The sequence below is a fragment of the Papaver somniferum genome, chromosome 8, assembly GCF_003573695.1.
Source record: "Papaver somniferum cultivar HN1 chromosome 8, ASM357369v1, whole genome shotgun sequence".
NCBI classification, from domain to species: Eukaryota; Viridiplantae; Streptophyta; class Magnoliopsida; order Ranunculales; family Papaveraceae; genus Papaver; species Papaver somniferum.
Window position 1 is genome coordinate 38,805,979 of NC_039365.1, and position 26,094 is coordinate 38,832,072.

Consider the following 26,094-nt stretch of genomic DNA (forward strand, 5'->3'; position numbering starts at 1 on the left):
AATTAGGTAAGAATCTATCATTTTTGGGGATTATTTCGCTTTAATTCGACGAATCGAGAAAAAAAATTTCTAGGGTTTTCGGTTATTTATCCAGATTCGGGCGATATTCATGCTTATTTACTTCCGAATGTAGTCGTGTTCTTTATTTCTCAAGAACATCGACAGTATTCGGGAGAAATATTTGATGGTTATTGGCCGAATATTGTTGGCCATATCTTCCTGGATACAAACTGGTAATAATCGGTAGTTTAATGAATTTTTTGGATCCCGAATATATTTAAGTAGACACACAGTATTCGAAAGTACACTCACTACCGAATATATATATATATATATATATATATATATATATATATTGAAAAAATCTCAAAATTTCTGATATATGAAAAATCCCATTTTGGGGCCAGTATTTATTCGGAAGACAATATAATGTTTTATACCTCCGATTGTGTAGGATAAAATTTTAGAGTTTCTGAACTCCAGTTGATTAATATTCGGTTGTAAAAATGTTTAAATATATTCCGATTGTTTTTCATTCGGGAAAAATATGTGTCTTCTTACTTTCGAATTTGTTCATTCGGTTTATAATTGTGTACTTTGTCTTCCGATTGTGTAGGTTGAAAAATTTAGAGCTTCTGAACTCCAATTGATGCATATTCGGTTGTAAATATGTTTAGTTAGCTTTCGATTGTTTTGTATTCGGGAACAGTATGTGTCTTCTTACATCCGAATGTGTACATTCGGGTTATATTTCCATACTTTGTCTTCCGATTGTATAGTTTGTAAATATTGTTCCTTTCTTTGTTGTTTAGACAAAGTCGAGAAAGGAGGAAGAAAGTGACAGCCAGTGCTAGGAGGGAAAGGAGTGCCAAAGATAATTCAAGTGTTCAACAAAGCTTACAAGAACAAAGCAGTCAACAAGGAGTGCAACCAAGTGCTGAACAAAGTGTAGAACAACAAGGAAGTGAACAAGGGGTGCAACCAAGTGTTGAACAAGCCGCTCAACAAAGTGCAGAACCAACTGCTCCACAAGTTACACCCCACCATGAAATTGAACCAGTTGATCCAGTGCCAAGAGTAGAAGAAGAAGGGCAACCAAGTGGTACCCAAAAATCCAAAAAAGGAAAAGATGGTGTAAAGAAGGATATTGCTAAGAAAGCATCACATCTTTTCCCTCAGCACTTGAAGAAGAAGGGTATTCCAGCAGGCACAATCCTTGGGCTACCGGCGGATGGAGGAAAATTGCTATTTGGATACAAAGACGCATGGGCCAGAGAAATATACGAAACCGAGGTAATAAAATTACTATTTTTTATTAATGTATTGTCTATGTGTTATATCGTAATATTTGTATTAAGGATTTTTTTATGTACTTTAATAGGATCATCAAGATGCGGCCCGTCTACTCAAACCTACCGCCGCACCAACAAAAATGCTTGCGTGGCCTTTATCCGGTGAATGTGAAAGGTTCAAGTCAATTTTTGCCAACTCGGGGTTATCTAATGCCGCCGAGAATTCATTGTTGGAACATGATCGTGTGGCCATATCGGCGTTCGTGGAGAGAATGTATCCTGAGACCGATACTTTCCATATGCCGTTTGGGGAGATGACGATTACCCTGGATGATGTTGTGCAGATTCTTAACCTTCCCGAACAAGGCACATATGTGAAGTTTAACTACACAAAGCAGTTAAGTTGGGCACAACTTTATGCTCTCACTAAAAAGTGCTTAGGTTGGGACGAAGAGACAACAACAGCAGAGTTTAGGAGGCATGCAAGTTACAGAACAAGACAGATCAACATTACAGCTTTGATGAATATGTTCCGAGGCACCTTGGAGAAGGAAAAGAATGGAACGTTAACTGATGAGCAAGTGAACCACGCTGCCACCGCATATCTCCTTTGTGTATTGGGATGTGTCATATTCCCAAATACTTCTGGAAACCGTATCAACGCCAACCTTATACAACTTTTGGATCCTCTCCATGAAGTCGGTGACTATTCTTGGGGCACGGCATGCCTAGCATTCTTGATGGAAGAGTTGAGAAAGGATTCGAGGCTAGGAACCTGCCAAGTTGTCGGGAACGTGGCTCTATTGCAGGTTTTTTCTTTAACTCTGTAACTCACTCTATAGTTATATTCGGTAGACAATACATATGATGCATATTCATAACTCCAAACTATGCATATTCGGGAACATGTTACTTAGTTTTACTTCCGATTGTTTAGAATCGGAGTTTAGTCTTGGGGAGTTACTGCCGAATATATAGGCCAAATTATTATAGGTTACTGAACTCCAAATGACGCATATTCGGTACGAAATGATCCATCTCTTGTTCCGAATGTTGGTTATTCGGTGGCTAGGTACTTATTTTGTTTTCCGATTATATATAATCGAAAATATACTTTTGATATTAGAACCGAATATACAGGCCAGAAAAACTATAGGTTACTGAACTCCAAATGACGCATATTCGTTAGGAAATGATCCATATCTATTTCCGAATGTTGGTTATTCGGTGGATAGGTACTTAGTTTTATTTCCGATTATATATAATCGGAAATAATGTTTGGAAATTACTACCGAATATACACAATCTATTTACTAAAACTTGGTTTCTTATGTATAGAGGCATGGATCTATGACCACTTCCCTATCCTGAAGTTGGCCGGAGAGAACCCGGGGTGGTGCAAAGGTAATCATAGAGGAACAAAGTATATATTTGAAGACAAAAGAGCAGCAGCTGATTCGTATGAGGGAGATTTTGGACCAATTGAAGGCCTCGGACGTATGCTTTGATCCATACAAGGAAGATCGAGCCAGTGGGCATATAAATGTTCGGTCGGACTTGTCCCTTTATTTTGGACCATTGTGGCACCCCACAGGATATGTGATGTATAACCCCTCTAGGGTGATGCGACAACACGGGTATATACAACATCAACCTGTGGAGGAAATGGGGGATTATTACAAATTGGAGTTGGAGTTGTGCTCTTCTAGTGGTGACAATCTCACGATTGTTCACACAGGCCCACCTACTGTTCTTGATAACTGGGATAAGAGGAATGACTTCATTATCGACACTGGTAGACGAACCACCCGAGGTGATGAAAATTCTCCATACTATATGAGTTGGTATAACAACGTATCACATCCTTTTGTTATCCGTGAAATCAAATCCAACAATACTGCGTCGGGTTTAAGTTATAATTGTATCATCAAAGACAAACCAGCTGGTTATGATAGACTGGTGCGTGTTCTTATATTTTTGTTCATTTTATATTATTCCTATAAATCTTAGGTAATTACCGTTTGATGTTATGTCATTACGTATAAAAAACAGGTGAATAGGTTCAAGTGTGTTTCCAAAATGTTAACTGCATGCCTGAAGAGCGAAGATCCCATGCCAGCTGAGAAGATCAAAGAGGCTAGAGACCTAGTTGATAATATGGATAACGAAGATTATGCTGCCCAGTTTGGGGAGAAAGTCACGAAGAGGCATCCGCCCAAGGTGGCAGTATCAAAGACGGGTAAAAGAACTCGAGCTTCATCGAGCGCTGAAGGTTCTCCAACTGAAGCTGCTCCAACTGAAGGTGCTCAAACCCGTGGTCGTTCAGGACTGGGAGGTAGTCATGGTCGTAAAGTAAAGAAGAGCAGATAAATGACAATGATTTGTGTTGTACATTCGGGACTTTACAAGGGACAATATAGAAGGTTAGACAACCCATATTCGGAAGTTTGGGTAACTGAGTTGACTTCCGATTATTGCAAGTTCAAAATTTGAAAAGTATCAGTTTTTCCCAAATTCTGATTTTTGGGCCATCGTACATTCGGGACTTTACAAAAAAAAATTATCCTCCGAATATTACAAGTTCAAAACAAACCATGCCATGGCTCTAGGTGGTTTCAAGGGCCAGTATAGAAGGTTAGACAACCCATATTCGGAAGTTTGGGTAACTGAGTTGACTTCCGATTATTGCAAGTTCAAAATTTGAAAAGTATCAGTTTTTCCCAAATTCTGATTTTTGGGCCATCGTACATTCGGGACTTTACAAAAAAAATTAGCCTCCGAATAATATAGTCGTGTTTAGAAATACCAACCTAATCGGTAGATAAAAATTTAAGTTCGCTACCGAATGTCTTTTTCGGAGGAAATACGTGTATCGTTAGCAACCGATTGTAGTGCATCATTGATACGAAACCTCAACGGCCATATTTTCAGAGACCTCAACGGCCATATTTTCAAAAATTAGAGCCGTTGGAACTCTAATCTATATAAGGAGGGTAACCCCTCTCAGTTATTATTGAGTAAAAAATCAGAATGAAAAAACTTTTCAATGGCAAGTCCATCATCAATCGACAACATACTTCGAAGATAAGTGGAGGGAGTTGTTCCAAATACTCTTTGTATATTGTATATGTGGATCGATTTGGTCTTCCATTAAGATCTCTAGGTAAACGAAGAGTACCTTTGTCCTCTTTTATAGTAAGAATTTCCATTGGTTGGGTTTGTTGCGAGGCATTCATTTGATCAACAACTTCTTCGACAACATTGGGTTTACTTACTTGAGAAGGCTCTGTAGAGATCTTTGGCCTTACTTGTCGGGTGGTTGGTCCACTTTGATCATTTCTTGGACGACCTCTTTTCTTAGGTTCCGGCCCATCTTCAAATTCGGCTTCCGAACGCTCGTTCCTAGACAATATTCTTTTATTAGACAAATACTCCTTCAACTCTTTTCTTTGGATGGTCCTCGACACTTTGGCGTTCGGCCTACCGGTGTTCTTTTGCTTAATAGGTTCATCAACCTCCCTTAAAGAAGGGTGAAGGTCTTCCTCCAAATTATGCATCAATATTTGCTTTTTGGTGCCGTTTGATGTAGCGTAACGCTCGGCTATTCGTGCACACAATTCCGACTCCAAGAAAGACGGACCATCAACTACCGGGGTGTTCGGAGTGAAATTTAATTGCTTCCAAAATGGATGAATATCATTGATATCAATCACTTCAACATACCTACCCAACTTATGACCACACGGGAGTCCAATACCTATCATATCCTTTCAAACACAAACCGTATTCTCGTCATCATAAGTTTTATATAACTTCAATTGTTTCATTATGTGATTTATTGCCCATCTTGAAACTTTATGAACAACTCCCCTTAGAAGCGGGAATTGGTGTACACTAAATTGCATACATTTCCTAATCTTTACGAGATCACGATTGGTGAATTCATGGATTGCTTCTTGGATCGACACAACTCCATTTTGACTACCAATTGGTATTTTCTTTAGTCGACCATGAGACCCCTCCACAATGCTTGTCGCCTCGTTCTTGAAATTACGATATTCATATGTCCATGCAAACACAAACCTCTCCTTAATCGTTAACCATTGTTTTTTACAATACTCAACCGGTTTTGGGTAGTCCGTGCCGTATTCATCCTCAAATTTCTTCAAGTTACATTCGTAAATTTCCTCGGTCTTCGACCAAACGATTTTGTCCCATGATTTCATGAACATTTTCCAAATAATTCCATCCTCCTTCCACTTTTCTTCAAATAACCTATCCTCTTCCTTACGTTCTTCCACGGTTAATTTACTAATGCGCTCATCCTCTTCCTTTGACCTCTTGGTACCCTTCCTTGGTCTTTTAGCCTGGAAATGATGATGGCAATTGGTTTTGAGATTGCATTGAATGTGCCACGTACATTGCAAGTTTTGGGCTTCCGGAAACACTACCGCTATTGCATGCATTAAGGCTTGATCGTTATCCGTTACAATAACCCTTGGAAAATTATCACCGTTATAAATGGACCTCAACGTCTCCAACATCCAAATGAAACTCACATTGTTCTCATGATCCATTAAACCCCATGCAATCGTAAACGTGTTTTTGTCCGAAGTATGGCAAGCAATGTTCAACAACGACATGTTATACTTGTTTGTCTTATAAGTAGCATCTATCAACAAAATTTGATGAAAGCATTGAGCCAATTGGATCATTTCGGGATGTGCCAAGAAAATACGAACCACTATACCATCCTTTTCTTCCCTTCTCAAGGTGTAGCCGTGTAACTCCGCTAACCACTCCGATTGTTGCATGACCGTTCTACCATCCCATTCAGTCCTTTTGATCGTAGCTAGGGCCGACTTAATTGTAGACAAAGAAGACAAGTTGTCGGGGTCGTCCGCCTTTATTTTACTTAAGATCGCACTCGCTTTTTGGATCCGCATAGACCTCACCGTCTGCATTTGATGTGGTTTTAACTTGGAACCATTACATGTCCAATTAAATCCAACGGATCATCATGGTTGTGACAACCGTTATCAACTTTATACATTTTATACTCTTTACCTTTAATACCATCGGGCTTATAGAAGACAATCTTAAATGGGCATCCTATCTTCTTGGTATTGCTTCGGTATTTCCTATTCGTCTTCCGTACGTACTTACTATTCTTTCCCTCGTGACTCTTTCGCGTCCCACCTCGCTCACAAATCATTTCAAATCGAGTGTCACTAACATGATTATTTTGAACTACCACGCACATGTTATCTTTTGCCTTGTTCATAAGCCATTCCTTTGCCTCCTTCTTACTTCCAAATGTCTAAACGTGCATAAAACAAAACAAATCTAATAAGCATAACCATTTAACATATAAATTTTGAAAAAAAAAGTAGTAATGAGTATACCAAATCGTTTGCATATTATAGGGAAGTGTCGGGCCTCAAATAGAAATCATCAACAAACTCTTCAACGGCCTGCATATGAAAGCAACAAATTATTATACAATAATCGGAGGTTATTAAATAAGTCAAATTGCCGAATATACTATATTCGGAATCCTATCGGTTACCCAAAACACCCGATTTATGCAAATGAATGTACACAGTTTACTGAGTGCAAAAAATGATATAATCGGAAGCTAAAATATATAGTAAAACAACCGAATATAAATAACCGGGAGATAACTTTAATCGATAAACATCCGATTTTCAAGTTTTCGTAAATTTTATTTTGAGGCCACTGTTATATTCGGCAGTCAAATAATGTTAAACTATTACCGATTGTAAAGGATAAGAATTCTGAGTTTTGAAATTTTTTGAGAAATTCGTTTTTGGGGCCATTTGGGGGTAAATAACTCTACATAACTACCGAATGTAGATTTTTTTGGAAAACCAGTTTGGGGGTTTTTCTCATATTCGACAGTAAACTACTATCTTGGAACTACCGAATATACATATTTGGTACTCTGTGTGTTATATTCGTAAGTTTATTCGAGAAATTATCTACCGAATCTGGGTAGTTCATGGCATTCAATGCATGCAATAATCGGTTTTTCTTGTTTACAAAAGCACACAAACGCATGCAAATCGAGTATTTGAGTTTCTTAACACAATACCTATGTTTTACATGCATCGTTAGCTTCAATATCAGACGATTCTCCATTTTCTTCCATCAAAGGGTCGTCTAGGTTTTCCTCTCCACAAAAGTTTGGATCATTCAACATATACCCCAAATCGTCTTCGCCATGATTCTCACCTTCTTCTTCATATCCATCCATTTTTGTAGTGATAAAATGGGTTTTCCCTTTTTTCCTTCACCTTCTTCTCTATAACTCTAACAACTCAAAAATGAAAAAGAAATGGAAAAAATGAAACAGAAATCATTCTAATACTGCACCGACTACAATCGAAGTCTGTGTAATATTTTGGCTTCCGATTGAAATCGGAGGATAAAAATGTTATCATATCCTCCGAATATATAAGGGTAATTTTGCCATTACGAATTACGCGAGATAAGGGCTGGCTACATTTTCCCTTTGGGTGACCTATTTTGTTTTATTGTTGACCCCTAAATCCTTTTGAGTGGCCCCTAAAAACGCGAGGATATTTTTATCCTAGATAACTCTAATGAATCTGAGGTCTAATTGGAAAACTTTACTTTATGTCTTGCGTATATTTTCTTGCATTGCCCTTTGCCAGAGCAGTTTCGGCCTTTATTTCTTTTGATAATTCAGTGTTACAAGACTCGGGTTCAGATATCACAATCCAGGATTAGATTATGAAGTGTTAAGCAATAACCAAAGTTCTGGTCAACTCAGCTTCATAACCACTTCTTGGTGTATTTGAAAAAACTGATGTTTAAAAATATTTCAGAAGAAAACTTTAAATCCTACAAACATTGGCCGACATGCTACAAAGCTAATCGCTGAAAATAAAATTTCTTTTACTGAAGATTTATCACTCCGAAATCCCATCTGAAATACCAGCGTTGATCTTCCTCATAGTTATGTTTGTGTTATATTGTGATGCATGTCTCAACAAAGATACTAATCATATTGCAATCCTGCTACATGACCATCTGAATAACAGCTAGTTGACAGCTGTACTGATGTGGACATGACATGTATGTGAGAGTGAAAAATGACTCATTCTCCATGTCATCGATCTCAAACGCACCGTGGAACATTGACTTTTAAAATGAATCTCTAACTTCAAAAATGACTCATCAGATCAATCTAATGATCAAATTCAGAAGGAAGAATGGGTTTTCATGCTTTTTGCATTAGTATGATCAGATCTAACTAATCTCATTGTTTTTGTTTCTTTTCTTATGCCTTTGAGTTTGAGTTTTTCTTCTGAAAAACAAAAACAAAAAAAATGTCTGATTGACAAAATGGTTTGAGTTTTCCTTCAGAGGTCTAATCTGAATTCAATATATTCTTAACAAAGAACTCGAACCATTTGTGGAAGAACATCTATGGTTTTACTGACCCAAATCGTACGAAGGGAAAAACATCGATAAAAAAATATATCGAATTTAGATTAGTACTGTTCGTACAAAATCTGAAATGGTAAGAAGAACCAAAAGATACCATGAGCTTCACATTCTTATTACTCTTTCTCACTATCCAATTTTTAGTTTGATGCAATATCTCTCTCTTATGTAATTTTTCTCTCTAACATGTACTTAATTTCTTTTTAATGAAAGTCTGTAGTTTGAACTGCGAAAACAAATCCTGTTTTGCTAAAACATTAATCGATCTTTCAGAATCACAAAGAAAATTAACCCAAGTTTAGTTTAAGTAGAAAAATCAATCAAAAATTAGGAATTTTCCATCAATCTAATGATCGAATTCAGAAGGAAGAAGGGGTTTTGATGCTTTTTGCATTAGTATGATCAGATCTAACTAATCTCATTATTTTTGTTTCTTTTTTTTATGCCTTTTGATTTGTGTCAATCAGATCAATATACATATATGATGTCCACTTCCCGGGAATCAAAACATTTATTGATTGCTTTTTTTAACACAAACCATAAAAAGAAGATGACAACAAGTGCGACAGACGAATGGAAGCAAAAAAAAAAGATTAATATTATCCATGACGTGTATAATAGATAAACAGTTCTTTCTTCCACATATGATGCCACGTCAAAATCAGCTGTTAACTAGCTGTTATTGAGCGTGTCAAATAGCATTTTCGATCATATTGGCATAGGTTTTACTATAACTGAACTGACTGGTGTTTACAAAGGATAAACGACATCAAAGGTATATCAAGGTCAGTTGAAGAGGTAGAGAGTCTTGTAATAGTTGAAGGGCAATAAATGGGATAAATAACAAGAATATCCACATATTTTTGTCTCCATAGTGATGTCAAGTTATCTATGAGGGAGGTTCCCCTTACACTATCTGGAGACATTTTTCTTAATTAAACCTAAACGGTGACGAATTTGAAACTAATATTTTGGGAATATGTTTCTCTTACAAAGTATCTGCCAAAAATGAGCACGTTCTGAATGCCAAACCTCTCTATCTATCAAACTTAATTTCAACGATTGAGAACGACTGGTTTTCAATGTAATAGATGATAGTGTTACACGTCTCAGAACATGCTCATTATTATTAAGTATGTAGAGCTTTACAAAAGGAACATATCTCCAAAATATTAGTTTCAAATCTGTTATTGTGTAGGTTTTATTAACAACAATGTCTCTCAAAATGTGAGATGGTGTGATTCAAGGCCATGTTAGGGAAGAATTTTCTCTAACTTGACTAGGATTATTATAAGATATATTAATAAAGATGCTTGTCCCCCTGTTATATCCATCCCAGGTTTATCAATATTATGTTTGTCTCACCATACTCTAACCCCATATTTTTACAGAATAATTCTATATCATAGAAAAAAATTTATGAAGAAAAGGATAAAAATAGTTTCAAATTTATGAAAATTATAGAATAATTTAAATAACCAATCCCATATTTTGTAAAGAATAATTGTATATCATGGAAAAATTTGTATGAAGAAAAAGATAAAAATAATTTAAAATTTAAGAAAAATATTGAATAATTTAAAAAATTACCTACATAACCGTCTAACCTAGGTGATATTGGTATGATAGCTATTTTAGAGTATACCATAACCTTACGTTTTTAGCTTCCTAAAATCAAGGAAGATTTAGTAGTTTCAATCCAAGATTAGGATTAGAGAGAGATAATTAAACATATATTAACTGTATTTTCTTGATAACCCAGCATAAGATATGTATTTCTGGGTGTCAAAACGACCTAAGCATGTGAGGGGATCCTCCCTCAGTCAAGAAAGTCACCTATTTGAGAAATTAAAATAACCAACTGAGATGGTGAGTTGAATTCGTAACCAATAAGGGTTCATTTGGCAATGCCAAGTTTTAGTAATGCATAACATTGTCAATTACGAGCAATGTCATGCATTAGAACTACATGTAGTTCAATGTTGGGTGTTTGGCATGCTCGGTGGCGAGCCGAGGGTTGACTAACCCTGGTTCTAACCCCCGAAAATATCCAAAACCATATAAGCACCCTTCGTTTTATCAACTATTTAGTACTTAGTCTACCAAATATTAGCATTCAGTCCCCCATATTTCTATAAAAAAATTTAGCCCCTTACATAGTGTTTTCCGGCTCAACCCCTGGGCATGCTTATCAAAAAGGTATAATACAAAGGTGGAATTCCATTTTAGGTGTTTGGCATGCAATGTAACTGGAGCTACTACAAAAACAAAATAATACAAAAATGTGACAAGAAAAACATAAGGTTTCAAGATCTTTTTCTTTGCACAATATTACATTAAAATCAAACAGATACATATATAATCTGAGTGCCAACTCCATATGCAAAAGTGAAGAGGAAGAAGTATCATCTTTGTTCAAACACTTCAGCTTTGTGCACCATAGTGTTTAACTGCTCACATAAGAACGGTTCGAAAACATACAAGAACTCCTAGCATTTACAACTATTAAGTAGAAAACTAATGAAAACTACTTTCGTAGTGATCTGGTACATGTGTATATTTAATGTGCTCCCATCTTCATTATACAGCTAGTCACCTGCAATGCATTTTTGATGTGCCAACCGGACCCTAAGTGGATTGGCAGTACCCCTGACTTTGTTTCACAAATTGTGTAATCATTTTCTTTAGTGCGTTCTTTTTCTTATAGGAAAAATAAACTTGGGATTAGTGTACGGAGGCACACATATCCCTGTCAAGGGCAACCTCAAATGAGTTGACCCCAATCACTTAGTAGAAATTTTCAGAAAACAGGAAGAAAAAAACACACACACCAAAGATAACAAACAGATATCGGTTTTTTGTATTTTTGAGGAAAAAGGGCTAAGATTTTAAAAGAGGAAAAAATACAAACAACCTAAAGCCAAGCTTCAGGCCAAAAACACACACCAAAGAAAAATATCAGGAGGTTACGGTAGACACTTGGCAGAGGTTTCCTTTCTTATCAATGGCTTAATTAATACTAGTTCATCACTTTTTGTTCAGTTTATAAGAACTAAAATACTGATGAGTTTCGTGCTCATTAGCTTGTGAGTCCCAGCAAGCAATCAACGATCTTATCACTCCACTGGAGGCGCATCTCATCACTCCACTAGAGAGGTATCTGCCAGGTAAGTTCATCATGTGTGTATTCTGACCACTTAGGTTCAAGCCAACCACTATATAACTGCTCCTTTGTACCGTAAAAATCCTGAAAAGATGGTTGCTGTTGATCTCCAAAAGAGTGATTATTAAGAGATACGTAGTGTTGGGCTCAAGAATATGTCTTGAAACCATGTTTTGAGACCACCTTGGACAGTCCATTTAGATGGACTGACTTGGACAGTCTATGTAGAGTGTCCGTTTCCGTACGTAGCAATCTTGAGACCCAAGTAATCGGTCTCAAGTCGGTAGGTTTAGGGTTTGTATCTTGGAACCCAAGATGAGTCTTGTATAAATTGAAACGTGATGAATGAATGAAACACAAGGGAATTACCAAACTTAACATGGCATCACGAGCCGGTTAAGAACCCTAACAGAAACAATGGAGGGTGAAACAGGATCATCCAAAGGGAAAAATATAGAGTATGATATGCAGAAGAAGAACCCAGTCTACCATCTAGGATCAAGTGATGGTCCAGGTATCATCATCACGCCGATTGTTCTAAAGGGGAGTAACTATGAAGAATGGGCTAGAGCCATAAGAAGATCATTGATAGCTAAAAGAAAGTTTGGTTTTGTTGATGGAACAATCACGAAACCTGAAGATAGTGACCAGTTGGAAGAGTGGATTGTTGTCCAGTCGATGCTTGTTTCATGGATTAGCAACACGTTAGACTCATCAATTAGATCGAGCTTGGGAGACTATGATGATGCAAACTTGCTGTGGACACAGTTGAAGAGAAGGTACTGTGTTGTGAGCGGAACAAGAATATGTCAGTTGAAAACTTCGTTAAGTGAGTGCAAACAAAAGAAAGCGGAAGGTGTAGCTGAGTACTTTGGGAGACTCAACAAGATATGGGATGAGATGATGACATACATGAAGGTACCTCAGTGCAAGTGTGGTAATTGCACTTGTAATATCGCATCACAAGTAAGTACGTTGAGAGAAGAAGACTTTTTGCACTATTTTTTGATTGGATTAGACTCTGTGTATAGTTCCGTGCGAGAACAGCTGTTGGCTAGAGACCCGTTGCCATCAACAGATGTAGCATACCAGACAATGGTCAACTCGGAGCGTCTGCGTATAGGAGAAGTAGCTATATCCACGGAGGTACATGACAATGTGATGGCATTCAGAGTGCAATCTGATCAACGTCAGTTTAACAATACATATGATCCTAACAAGCATTGCAAGTACTGTAACAGAGATGGACACTCAGAGGATGGGTTCTTTCAACGTATTGGATATCCAGAATGGTGGGGAGACAGACCTAGAGGTGGAAGAGGATCTGGTAGAGGAGGCAGAACCAATGGCAGAGGGCGTGGTGGCACTAACTTTACCAGTGGTAGAGGAGGTAGAGGACAAGGTGCAGGCAACCAGGTTCGAGCAAACAACCTCAACATATCAGATGCAAGGCATTCAGGTGGAGCATCCTCATCAGAAGCGTCAGGTCTGACTGGAGTCACAGCAACACAGCTTCAACAGGTGCTTGAGTTTTTAAACTCCAAGAAATCCACGCCTCAACTCCAAGGTAAGAAGAATAAAACTGTGTGGATTGTAGACACGGGGGCAACAAATCATGTTACATATAAAAAGGATGACATGATAGAGATAAAAGATATAAAGGCATGCAATATTGGACTTCCAGATGGGAAGTCTGCATTGTCTAAGAAGATAGGAACTGTTATTCTACCTGGGGGATTGAGACTAGAGAATGTGCTTTATGTGCCTCAGATAACTTGTAACTTAATATCGGTTACACAACTTATTGATGAGAAAAGATGTATTATCCAATGTACTAACAGTTTATGTCTTATACAGGACCGGTTGACGAGGAGGATGATTGGAGTGGCTGAGAGACAAGGTGGACTGTATATTTTCTGTGGTGTGCCTCAAGTTGAAGTTATGGCTGTTACTGGAGATACGTATGAGCTATGGCATCGGCGTATGGGACATCCGTCAGAGAAAGTGCTGCAAAAGTTACAAGGAATGAGTAGGTTAATAAAGAAGAATAATGATGCTTGTGATATCTGTCCACGAGCAAAACATCATAGGAGTAGTTTTGCTAGTAGTTTCAGTAAATCCAGTTGTATTTTTGAGTTGGTTCATATAGATTTATGGGGTCCGTATAAGACTCAGTCATCATGTGGAGCACATTATTTTTTGACAATAGTAGATGATTTTTCAAGGGGTGTGTGGATTTATTTGCTTCGAACCAAAACTGAAGTTGAACAGACATTTCTTAACTTCATTTCCCTTGTGAAGCGTCAGTTTGATAAAGAAATCAAAATTGTCAGAAGTGATAATGGAACTAAGTTCAATGCATTGCGTGGATACTTTCGAACCAATGGGATAGTGTTTGAGACATCCTGTGTCGGTACACCACAACAGAATGGAAGAGTTGAGAGAAAACATCAACATATAATGAATGTGGCAAGGGCTTTGAGATTTCAAGCCAATTTGCCAATAAGGTTTTGGGGGGAATGTGCATTGACAGCTGCGTATTTAATCAATCGCACGCCTACACCTATTTTAGATCATAAAACTCCGTATGAGTGTTTATTTGGAAAACATCCCCCATATCATCAGTTGAAGGTATTTGGATGCATGTGCTATGTGCATGATCAAAGTGGTAAAGGGGATAAGTTTGCGAGTAGAGGAAGAAGGTGTGTCTTCCTTGGGTATCCGTTTGGTAAAAAGGCGTGGCAAGTATATGATTTAGACACGAAACAATTTAGGGTGTCAAGAGATGTAGTTTTTTTTGAACATCAATTTCCATTTAAGACTGAGGTTGTATCGCGTCAGATGGCGACTGAGATGATGCAGTCGAGATTTAATACTTCATCTGTGACTGATCCACACGGTGTATTGGCTGAGAAGCTTCAGTACAGTCCTGATGAGTACTGGAGTGATGATGAAAGCAAAGAAGAAGTTGTATTAGCTCCTCAAGGTGGGGATACAACTGAGACGGACAACGTTGGAGTTTCAACTGAGACAGGCAGCACTGATGGTTCAGTTGAGACCGAGGATGCTGCTCCTTCTACCGAGACTGAGGGTGCAGGTGTTTCAGCTGCGTCCGAGAATAAGCAGCATGCAGAAAATGTTGCTTCTCGCAATAATGTTGTTGATGGTGAGATGGGTAAAGGGAAGCGTCAGAAGCTCCCTTCTAGCAGACTAAAAGGATTTGTGACGCACACCATTCGAGAAAACAGTCTACCTCATCCTCATTCTACACAATCATCATCCTCAGGTACGCCGTATCCTTTGACATATTATGTTAGTTGTGATAAATTTTCTGCTGTGCATAAGAAATATCTTGCAGCTATAACAGCTGGATCTGCACCACGCAACTTTAAAGAAGCCATGAAGCATCCAGGGTGGAGGAAAGCCATGGAAGCAGAAATCCAAGCTTTGGAAGAACAAGGTACCTGGGAATTGCAAGAATTACCGCCGGGCAAGAGAGCACTAGGAAGTAAATGGATTTACACGGAGAAGTATGATGAAAATGGGAAGTTGGTACGATTAAAAGCACGCTTGGTGATCTTTGGGAATCATCAGGTTGAAGGATTGGATTATAAAGAGACTTTTGCACCAGTTGCAAAAATGACAACGGTACGTACTTTTTTAGCTGTCGCAGCAGTTAAACACTGGGAAGTACATCAGATGGATGTACATAATGCATTTCTTCATGGAGACTTGGAGGATGAGGTGTATATGAAGATACCACCTGGATTTGCTAAGGGTCAGACAAATATGGTGTGTAAAATGAAGAAATCATTATATGGTTTAAGACAGGCTCCTCGTTGTTGGTTTGCCAAACTATCAACAGCCTTGAAGAAATACGGCTTTAGGCAAGCATACTCTGACTATTCTCTTTTTACTATGACCAAGGGAGACATACAGCTTAATGTCTTGGTCTATGTAGATGATTTGATTATTGCGGGGAATAATCTAGTGGAGATTCATACATTTAAATCATACTTGGAACAATGTTTCAAGATGAAATATTTGGGAAAATTGAAATATTTTCTCGGCTTGGAGATAGCTCGTAGTAAACAGGGTATTTATATATGCCAGAGGAAATATGCATTGGATATTATCATGGAAACGGGCTTATTAGGAGCTAGACCTGCTGAGTTTCCAATGGAGACTAATCATCGTCTGGATTTGGCGCAGGGAGATTTGTTTGTTGATGTTGAAAAATATAGACGAATAATTGGTAGACTGATTTATTTGGCCGTGACTAGACCTGATCTTACATACTCGGTGCATACACTGTCTCAGTTTATGCAACAACCGAGAATCGAACATTGGGAGGCTGCACTTCGAGTGGTTCGATACTTGAAGAAGAATCCTGGGCAAGGCATTTTGTTGCGCTCTGATAGTAACCTGAGTTTACAAGGGTGGTGTGACTCAGATTGGGCAAGTTGCCCTTTGACTAGACGTTCATTGACAGGATGGTTTGTTCGTCTTGGGCATTCCCCGGTGTCTTGGAAAACAAAGAAGCAACCAACTGTTTCGCGTAGCTCAGCTGAAGCAGAATATCGATCCATGGCAGCAGCAACATGTGAGTTGAAGTGGTTGAAACAATTACTTGGTGATTTGGGGGTTCGTCATCCACATGGAATGCAGCTCCTGTGTGATAGTCAATCAGCATTATACATCGCTCAGAATCCAGTTTTTCATGAACGAACCAAACATATAAAAGTGGACTGTCATGTTGTTCGAGATGCTATAGTACAAAAGATTATATCCCCTTCTTACACTCCTACGGCGGTGCAATTGGCAGATATCTTCACCAAATCATTAGGGAAAGCTCAATTTCAAGGTCTTTTGTCCAAGATGGGCATTTGTGACCTACATGCTCCGTCTTGAGGGGGGGTATTAAGAGATACGTAGTGTTGGGATCAAGAATATGTCTTGAGACCATGTTTTGAGACCACCTTGGACAGTCCATTTAGATGGACTGACTTGGACAGTCTATGTAGAGAGTCCGTTTCCGTACGTAGCAATCTTGAGACCCAAGTAATCGGTCTCAAGTCGGTAGGTTTAGGGTTTGTATCTTGGAACCCAAGATGAGTCTTGTATAAATTGAAACGTGATGAATGAATGAAACACAAGGGAATTACCAAACTTAACAGTGATACAGGACGGTATCAAGAGAATAATACAAAACCCCTTCGCCATTATTATATCGAGGGAAGTTAACTTTGTTGGCCATACGACTAACCGGAGCAACTGCCGAAACACAATAAGTATAGCTGATAAACAACATATGTTTTCCTAAATTCTCGACCTCAACCCATGTCATTGCAGAGAATACGTACCCACTTCCCCATATGTCCTACAAAGAGGGACAAAAGATTCCTATTACACTCTACCAAGAAACACTGATATATAGTGTTACAAGGTCGTTCGGGTTTTCCAAGACTCTCCAATGCGCACCATTTTCTAAATAGAAAGTTGCTAAAGCTCCCTTCGAGTCTAAGCAATAGAATCTTCCATCATAGAAAACTGGGACCAATCGACGCGGCTTAAATCCCATAGACTTTCTTTCATTAGTAGGTAATCCACTATTGTTAAAGACACCATGACTCCAGTGGTCATCTCCCCGTTTAGTATAGTGGATTACGACACTGTGGTTGGTCCATCCTTGGATGGAAACAACAATGCAGTCTGGAGAAGTCGGCGATGATGAGAAGGAGATGCCTTTGAAATCATAACCAAAATTAACATAATCTCCACCTTCTGTCGGTAAGTTTGGAAGGAAGACTTTCCGTCCTGCGAAAGGATTGAGTAACACTATACTCTCACCATCAGACATGAGCAACCAACCACCCTTAGAGTAATGGATATCAGAATCTGAAAATTCCGATAAGTTCATGAGATACTTCTCATTCATCATATTCATCGGGTCTACGAAGTTAAAGACTCCATCGTATTTTGTAAGGAAAACCAGTAAGGGATATAAAGATGTGTCCTGGCGAATATCAGCATATTGCCAGTTCGGTTTATGCATAAGCGAATGGGCAGCTTTACTGGTGGATCTAAGGCGCATATAATCCATAGGATGGAGATAAGCTTCAATCATCTCTAGCATTTCCTTGCTAAGAATAATCGGAAATTTTTCCATCTCTTCTAAATCTTCTTCTTCGTCGTCACTCCTGCTTTTCGACATTTTATTTTCCTTTTGGCCATTATTCATGTCCTCCACTTCTCTGCAACTTGAAGTATCTCTTATATTTCTGTCATCAACTGGAGGAAGCATCAACCATTCTGGTGAAAACCATGGCCTAGGTAGATTTGGACACGGCAAAGTTACGGTGATAATTCCCTTCTCTGAATCAAATCTGTACACATTCCCATCATCCGATTGTGTATAGTAAACACAACCTCTTGAAAGACCTAAATCAGATGCTAAACAAGATGTCGTGGTTTCTCGTCCCAAAAATAGGACATAATCACCTAAATCCTTAACCTCTTCCCAATCCATCAAACAGAAATTCATCTTCATTATCATCATTGATGCAATATCAATAATCCGAGAACCTGACTCGTAAACTTTAATAACCTGGAAGACTTCATTGCAACATTGCACGTAGTGCCTCTCGAGGGCAGGCATCGTCCCTACTACAAAGGGAAATGGGTTTGCCTGGTCATCCAATAGATTCGTCGGCTTCATAAACAGGGATTCATCGTCACAAAACTCCACGGAGTACCAGCAAGTAAGCACACACCTAACATATATTTTACCTTCAATGCAGGCTAAGCCTTTAGGACAGGTATTTCCGGGTACTTCCTTGGTACGCCATTGTTCGTCTCCAGGACGGCAGAACAAGAAGATACCAGGAATATCCTTCTCATCTCCCGTAAATAGAAAAAAAAATCCTTTCCTTCTCCATGGAGGACCGCTGGACAAGGGATGAATCAGTGCAGCAGATTTTTGCCAAGACGCCCCAGGCGTGATAACTGATAAGGTTAGTAACTCTCGTCTACCGAAATCTGACTCGGCTTCTGACCCTTCTGGAAGAAGCAAAGTTTTTGTGTATGTGTGGGAAATTAACGGACGAAATCTGACTCGGCTTCTGACCCGGACATTTTAGCCATGCCTGACCTGATTTGCTCCTTGCAAGAAAGTCTGTGTGAGGAATAACATTTCATTTACAGATCTTATCGCACAGAAATTCTGGAATATGAGCTATCTTGTGTGATTCTTCACTGAAACATCTTTCTCGTAAAAAGTCACAACGAAGAAGGCGTAGTACTGGTAGAGACACCAGAGAAGGAAAATCGTACAATATGAGCTCTTGTAATGAAGTAAGGTACTGAAATTGGCCCGGTAGAGAACGGAGCTGAGACCAACCATGAATCTGTAATGAACGAAGTGATACGAGGCATGTATGACAGGTTTCCTCTGTGAATGCAGGAAAAGGAAGAATACTTAACTCTGTCGAATACCCACCGATGTACAGCTCCTCCATTTTGGTGAGACATTGTATACCATTTGGTATAGCCTTCAACTTTTCACATTCTATGATACATAACTTACGAAGAGAACCCAAACCCCATAAATCTGGTACAGATGTTAAAGCAGGGCAATTACATATTCGTATGGACTCAAGAGAACTGTTGTAGAACTCAACTCACTACCAATCTGTGTAACAGCATTCATTTTTCGTACTTGAAGAACCTCGAGTAATGGAAGCTGCCCGAGTGTTGGGAACTGCGTGCATCCATTACAACCCCGCAAAACAACTGAAACCAAATTTTGAAGATGATTCTCATTCGTCAACCATGAGGGGAATCTCAAAGCAACAAAGTTATGAATTCCCAAACTCTTCAAATTTTGATGGGGTTGTAGACCTTCCAACACTGCATAGTCACTGCGACTACCATTATGAGCATTTTATCATTCCAGTGCATCTCCAAGCGTCGAATGCTTGGTTTATCCTTCAAATTTGCTTCCTTGGCAAATATTCCGTCTCTTACATTCTCCAGATTATGGATCTCCAGTTTACCGCCAAGGAAATTCAATCCTTTTAACTCTTCAATACCAAATCCATTATCTGTTCCCACGAAAAATGCTGATAATTTTTGAAGGGAAGCTAACTTGCCAACCTCTCTTGGAGTTTGACTACATTGTTTTCCCCCCTTGCTTATAAGATGCCGAAGACTGATTAGATCTTTCATGTCACCAGGAAACTCTTTAAGCTGTTCACATGACTTGCATCTCAAAGTTTGCAAATTGTAAAGACTAGTGAAAGAACTCGGCAGCACTCTTAGTTTAGTGTAGGAGACATCAAGGTACCTCAATTGCTTCAGCTTTGCAGTTGCAGGTGGTAACTCTTTGATCAGTGTTACTTAAGTCCAAAACATGCAAGTACCTCCATTTCATGAACACGTGATCAGATACATTCTCCGGAATTTGCTTTCTATACATCCGAGTAGAATAGAAAAATGTAAGCAATTTTCTCGCCTTGTGCATCGCTTCGGGAATTGTTGGCAGTTCAGTATCGAAAACCAGCCGTACACGGCGAAGCCCACTTATGTCCTCTTTGTGGATCCTACTAACAGCAACCATTGAGCAAGATTTTGATCAGATTTGAAGTCTTAACAGCTCCTGCATGCCCAAATGCAGTGCGCTCGAATATAGACCAACATTCTTCTTCGTGTAATCCTACCAACCGATGAGTGTACATAGAACCCATTATAGAAGCAACTTCATCACTTCGCGTAGTCAGTACAATTTTGCTTCCTTCAGCACCGATGAATAACAAAGTTTTCAAGAAGTCGTCCCAGTTTATGTTATTATCATTCCATACATCATCCAGAACGACAAAATATCTCTTCCTGGCAAGGCTCTCTTTGAGCCTATTCACTAGAACATCTAAGCTTGATATATTACAAGCATTGACTCAAAAAGATTACTGAAAACTTCCTTCTCATTAGAGTGTTGGGACACACATACCCACGATTTTATATCGAAATGATTTGTTACTAACTCAGCACAGAAGACCAACTGAGCAAGTGTGGTTTTACCAACCCCTCCAATGCCAACAATCCGAACAACAGAATAACTCTCTTCTCTGGAGACATTACTATTGGTCAGAACTTCCAAGATTTTTGACTTATCAGATATCCTTCCAACAACTATTGAATCGTCTACAAGAGAGTATGTCTCTTTCTTTTCTCTACTTATTGAAATTTTATCAAGAATCTGATTAATTTCCACAATTTTATGCGCCATCTTGAAACGAAATGCAACTGGATTCGAAAGAGAAGAAATTCCGTACCTTGTTTCGAGTGCGGCCTTGAATTTCAAGTTTACGTCGTAGAGTTTCATATTGGAAGTCATTCAAAATGTCTTCAGCATCATAAGCTATGTCTTTTAGATTTCTTAACCAAATATTTACAGCCTCGTCGTCTGAGTTGTTTCTTCTCTGCATCAGTTAGTACAGCTTGAATATTGATTAAAGTTTGATGGAGTTTGGTTAGCTCACCTTTAACACCCCAAACAAGATCGATCTCTTGGGAAGCAAAGGAGATCAACTTTTTAATTAAGTTTTCACTCAAGGCAGAAGCAAGAATGTCTTCGGGCATTTCTTAGCAAACCTTGGTAAGAATTAAGAATGTGACAATTGACAAGTTAGGAGGTAACTGATATCAAATCATCAATGGAAACCCATGGATTACAGCACTAAAGATATTTCTGGCAACTAATATACTATCAAGATTCCCTGGGGAAAGTAGCTTGGACTAGTTGATGATGACAAACCAAGTTCGGTAAGCACTTTGATTCAGCTGGCACACTAACTTTGACTTCCTATATGGATCTGGGAAAACCCAAGTGATTACAGTACCAATAATTCATAAAGGACACATAAATGACTCCCTCTGTTTCAGAAAAAGTAATACTTTCATTTTTCCAATTGGCCTAGGCAAAAGTGGAAGTATCACTTTTCCTGAAACAGAGATATAGTAGCTTTAATTGAATCATGTATAACTGACAACAGAGAAAACTGTTATTTAATCCAATTCTTGGCATCAAACAAAAGTCTGACTTAAAAGAGTCGTATGCTTCATAATAGACGTGTATTTCTTCAACAAGAGCAACATCATCATCCTGACCTAGGAAAAACTTCTTAGCTTAGGCAATATGTTCTGCCAAAGTAAGAATTTTCACATGCTTTTTCTTCCTCAACTCATGTGGTACTGGTCCAAAAACTCTTAGCTTAGGCAATATGTTCTGCCAAAGTAAGAATTTTTACATGCTTTTTCTTCCTCAACTCATGTGGTACTGGTCCAAAAACTCTAGTTCCGATTGGCTCACCCTCCTTGTTGACAAGGACTACTGCATTATCATCGAACCTTATCTCACTCCCATCACAACGGCCTCGTTGCATGGCTGCACGCACAACAACACCATGGACGACGTCTCCTTTCTTCACTTTGCCACGAGGTTGAGCTTCTTTCACTGATGCGACAATTGTGTCTCCTAACCTTGCTCCCTTCTTTCCTTTCACGGCTTCAATGCACGCCACAAGTTTTGCACCTGAGTTATCAACAACTTTAAGTTTGGTCCCCATTTGTATGAACGTTCTTTGCTGCTGCAAATTTGTAACAGATATTGGAAATGAGATCGACAATTAGCTCTAGAAAAATCGGGGGGGGGGGGGGGGGGGGGGGGGGGGGGGGGGGGGGGGGGGGGGGGGGGGGGGAGAGAGAAATTGTACAATTAATCTAGTCCACCCTTTGCTCTTACTTACTAGGATAAGTAAGAGTTAACCAAACATGTGCCTGTAATTACATACGTTGGATATGTACAACAGGATCACAAGTTTATGTTTGTGGAAAGATTTCCTGCAAATAGAAATGCAATTAAGAAAGATTACGGTTGTAAATAGTACACTTAGCTATGATAAAACAACACTACACTTCCAACGGTGTCTTTTCTCATGTTACAGAGGTGTTGTTTGGTACTGTTGAGTCTTCATCAGAATCACATGCTTGCACACCAAGAAGGGTCCCCTGAGCTGAGACAGATTTCCATATTCAGGGCCCTATTACAACTAGTATACATGCCTTTGAAAACTACTAGGCACAGCTGAATTATGCCAACTAGATATAACATAACTGTAGTATTCTTTTCCACAAAAGTGAAAGAGCTCAAACTATAAAGCTGACTGCCCCAGGGGAATGTGGGAATCAAAATGAATAACTACTTACAACCAAACACATACAATACTAACGTTTTATCCCTGCACGAACCCCAACTACAAAAATCTAAATGAAGTCCTAAAACAACCATGACTTCTATTTATATATGTCAATTGATACAAACGAATTTTCTACAAGTACTCATAGGAAAATTAATCATGTAAACAAGTTTTTCTATGTACCTATGTTCAAAAATATATTAACTATGAACATTCTATATGTAACCCACAGTAGATCTATTGTAGCCATAAACTTTAACTATATCCTTTCCAATCAAATGAATTATCTTCTTACCAGAGAACAGTATTGCAATGAAGTACATACTCGTACCTCATAAAAAACGATATCCGACATATTCGTTGAAGAAGAACCACGTTACTGTTAACCTAGCATGCTGCAGGTTTCTTCTACTTATATAGGACTTTGGAATATTCAGAATTATAAGAAATTGCGGACACTCAACAGAGAATAAATATCACCAACTTATAAAGACAAAACGAGTCTCTTAAGATGGATGTCACGAGTTTGAACTAAAGATGCAGTAACTTCGAAATGTGACACCTAAGTGGTGACATAAAGTGACACTGAATGGTATAGGTATGAATTGGATAATAGCTTGACATGGTGAGATATGGTATCACCTCACTTACGTTCATTAATTCAGCCGAAAGATGGTCAGAACAAGTACACAAATCTAACAGCTTAAACAGTACAGCTATGTACAAGCAGCAGATTAGTTTTCTGGTAAAACGTAAGAAATTCCCTTCTGCCATGACGTATGCCAATTACATTCTATGTGTTTGCTGAAATTCTTCAGATAAGATCAAAATTGTAAACATATTCAACTTATCGGAACAAAAAAAATTAGAGGAAAATCTTAGACACAATCGGTGAGCACAGCTCAGTCGAGACACTGCAAACCTGATCCACTTTATTGGTAGATGAAGAAGCCGCCGCAAACAATGGCACAATATATACACATTTGGAACAGGCATTATACATATGTCCTAATCACTATCAACTGGTTTTGGTAGAATATCACACAAATAACCACCAATCAAAAAGAAATACCAGTTTGCTCATAAATTTTATTTGTCAAAAACTACTAGAAATCAAGCTTGTTATCTCTAAGCAGATCAAATGATCTGTTTCTACTACATACATGTGAGTGTGTCAACGGTAACCAGATGGAAAGAAACATACTAACCTGAGTTAAAACATGTTTGCAAGTCATCATTTCCATCATCTCATTTGATTCTGAATAAACCAGAGTTGTTGCCAAGACTCCCCAACAACGAACGTCCCACTGCGTTATTCAATTAGGTAGAAATGTAATCAATCCATAACACATTCTAACATGCAAAGAAAGTGCCGGAAAAGACATGATTTCTGCCAAATGCAAATTAAACCCAACAATTTTACCAGAAAGAAACTTTATGATATATTCTTAATCAGGAAAATCAACATATTACATACAGAAGCTGGGATGGTAGAGCACATCAAAACCAAAATTAGGTTTTCCATCGTGGTCGAGGTAGACTCGTAACAAAATTTCCAGTCTTACAACTTATTGGGTCATGAATCAAGAAAGAGAGAGGCATACCAGTTGACAATTTGGATCGGAAACAAGAAGCCATCTTTGTAAGCTGCGAATTCTTGGTATCCCCCTGTCACATAGACACAAATGAAGTTCAGATTGGGGTTTAAGAATTAGGGTTTTGAAGAGGTTAAGAGAATACAAGTTTTTTTTCTTAATGGAAACCTAGGGTTTAAGGATCGATTTGTAGCCAAAATAAACACAAGAAAGGAAATGGGAGAGGCGGAGAGATACTTACGCTAAGAGACTTTGCCGGTAGAGTTAGAGAGGTAGAGAACACAAGAAATGAACGGGATTTGTTAACTCTATGGTTTGGGCTTTATTTACATCCAGGTCAACATAAAGCACGACTGGAGATTTCGGGCGTCATCAGCCCGAAATCTGAGATGTCCACAGGCTTCACGCGTCGTCAGCTTTCGTTGTTGCTGCTTAAGGTAGTGGTGGTGGTGGTTTTGGTTCAGACTTAAAATTGTAAAACCTTGCATTTAATATGCCGTCACTCTACAAAGAAACGGAGCCATGTAAAAGTGATGAGTGATTCAACCTCTTCACTGGCGCATTTATTGAGCAATTCATATTTTCATATGAAATTTATCCAAAACTGGTGCATGTAACAACAATCCCAGATATTCTGTAAATTTCGGCACCTTGGCTTTCGTTTATTATAAGTTTCTTTGAATGATTTCTGTGCTATGTTCCTCGACCGAACCCTTAATATTGATATGGCATAACAATTTGTATTCACTCGCAGCAGAGTAACACGAATTTCCAAGTATCAAGGTTAAGATCCTTGCATAAAGTACTTAATCAGAAAGCTACTGCTCTCTAGAAATAAACTTAAAGAACTATGTGTCAACACATATAATTCAATCAATTTGTGATAATTCACAAGATTCGAATATTACCCTGACTAATTTGCAAAAATTAGGATTTTGCGCCTTGCGCGATATATTAGACCATGTTAATCGAAATTAAGCTTAGGCGAACTAAGCAATTAATCCTCCATGGATTAGTAGGTGCAAAATCCTACCAAAATCAGAAAAGAGCCGCGAAATAGGAGCATCGGCAAAGGGAGGTGTGGCCATGCTTTAGGAACGCCCCATGTTGCCCAACCGACCCTATTTTCCTTCGACCAATCAGGTCGCCTTAAACCCGCCACACGCTGGATGGGCCCATACTTGCCGATCTTATTTCCCATCGACCAATCTGGTCACTTTAAATCCGCCACACACATACCAGAAGTGTGGCCACGCCCATGGATTAAAGAGGAAAACTACGCCTCTCTTATATTAACC

At 38.6% G+C, this 26,094-nt stretch overlaps 1 pseudogene; it reads right to left on the reverse strand.

Annotated features, from left to right (window-relative positions):
* Positions 1-21,985: 21,985 nt before the first annotated feature.
* On the reverse strand, positions 21,986-25,162 carry LOC113306632 (annotated as a pseudogene).
* Between the last annotated feature and the right edge of the window lie 932 nt (positions 25,163-26,094).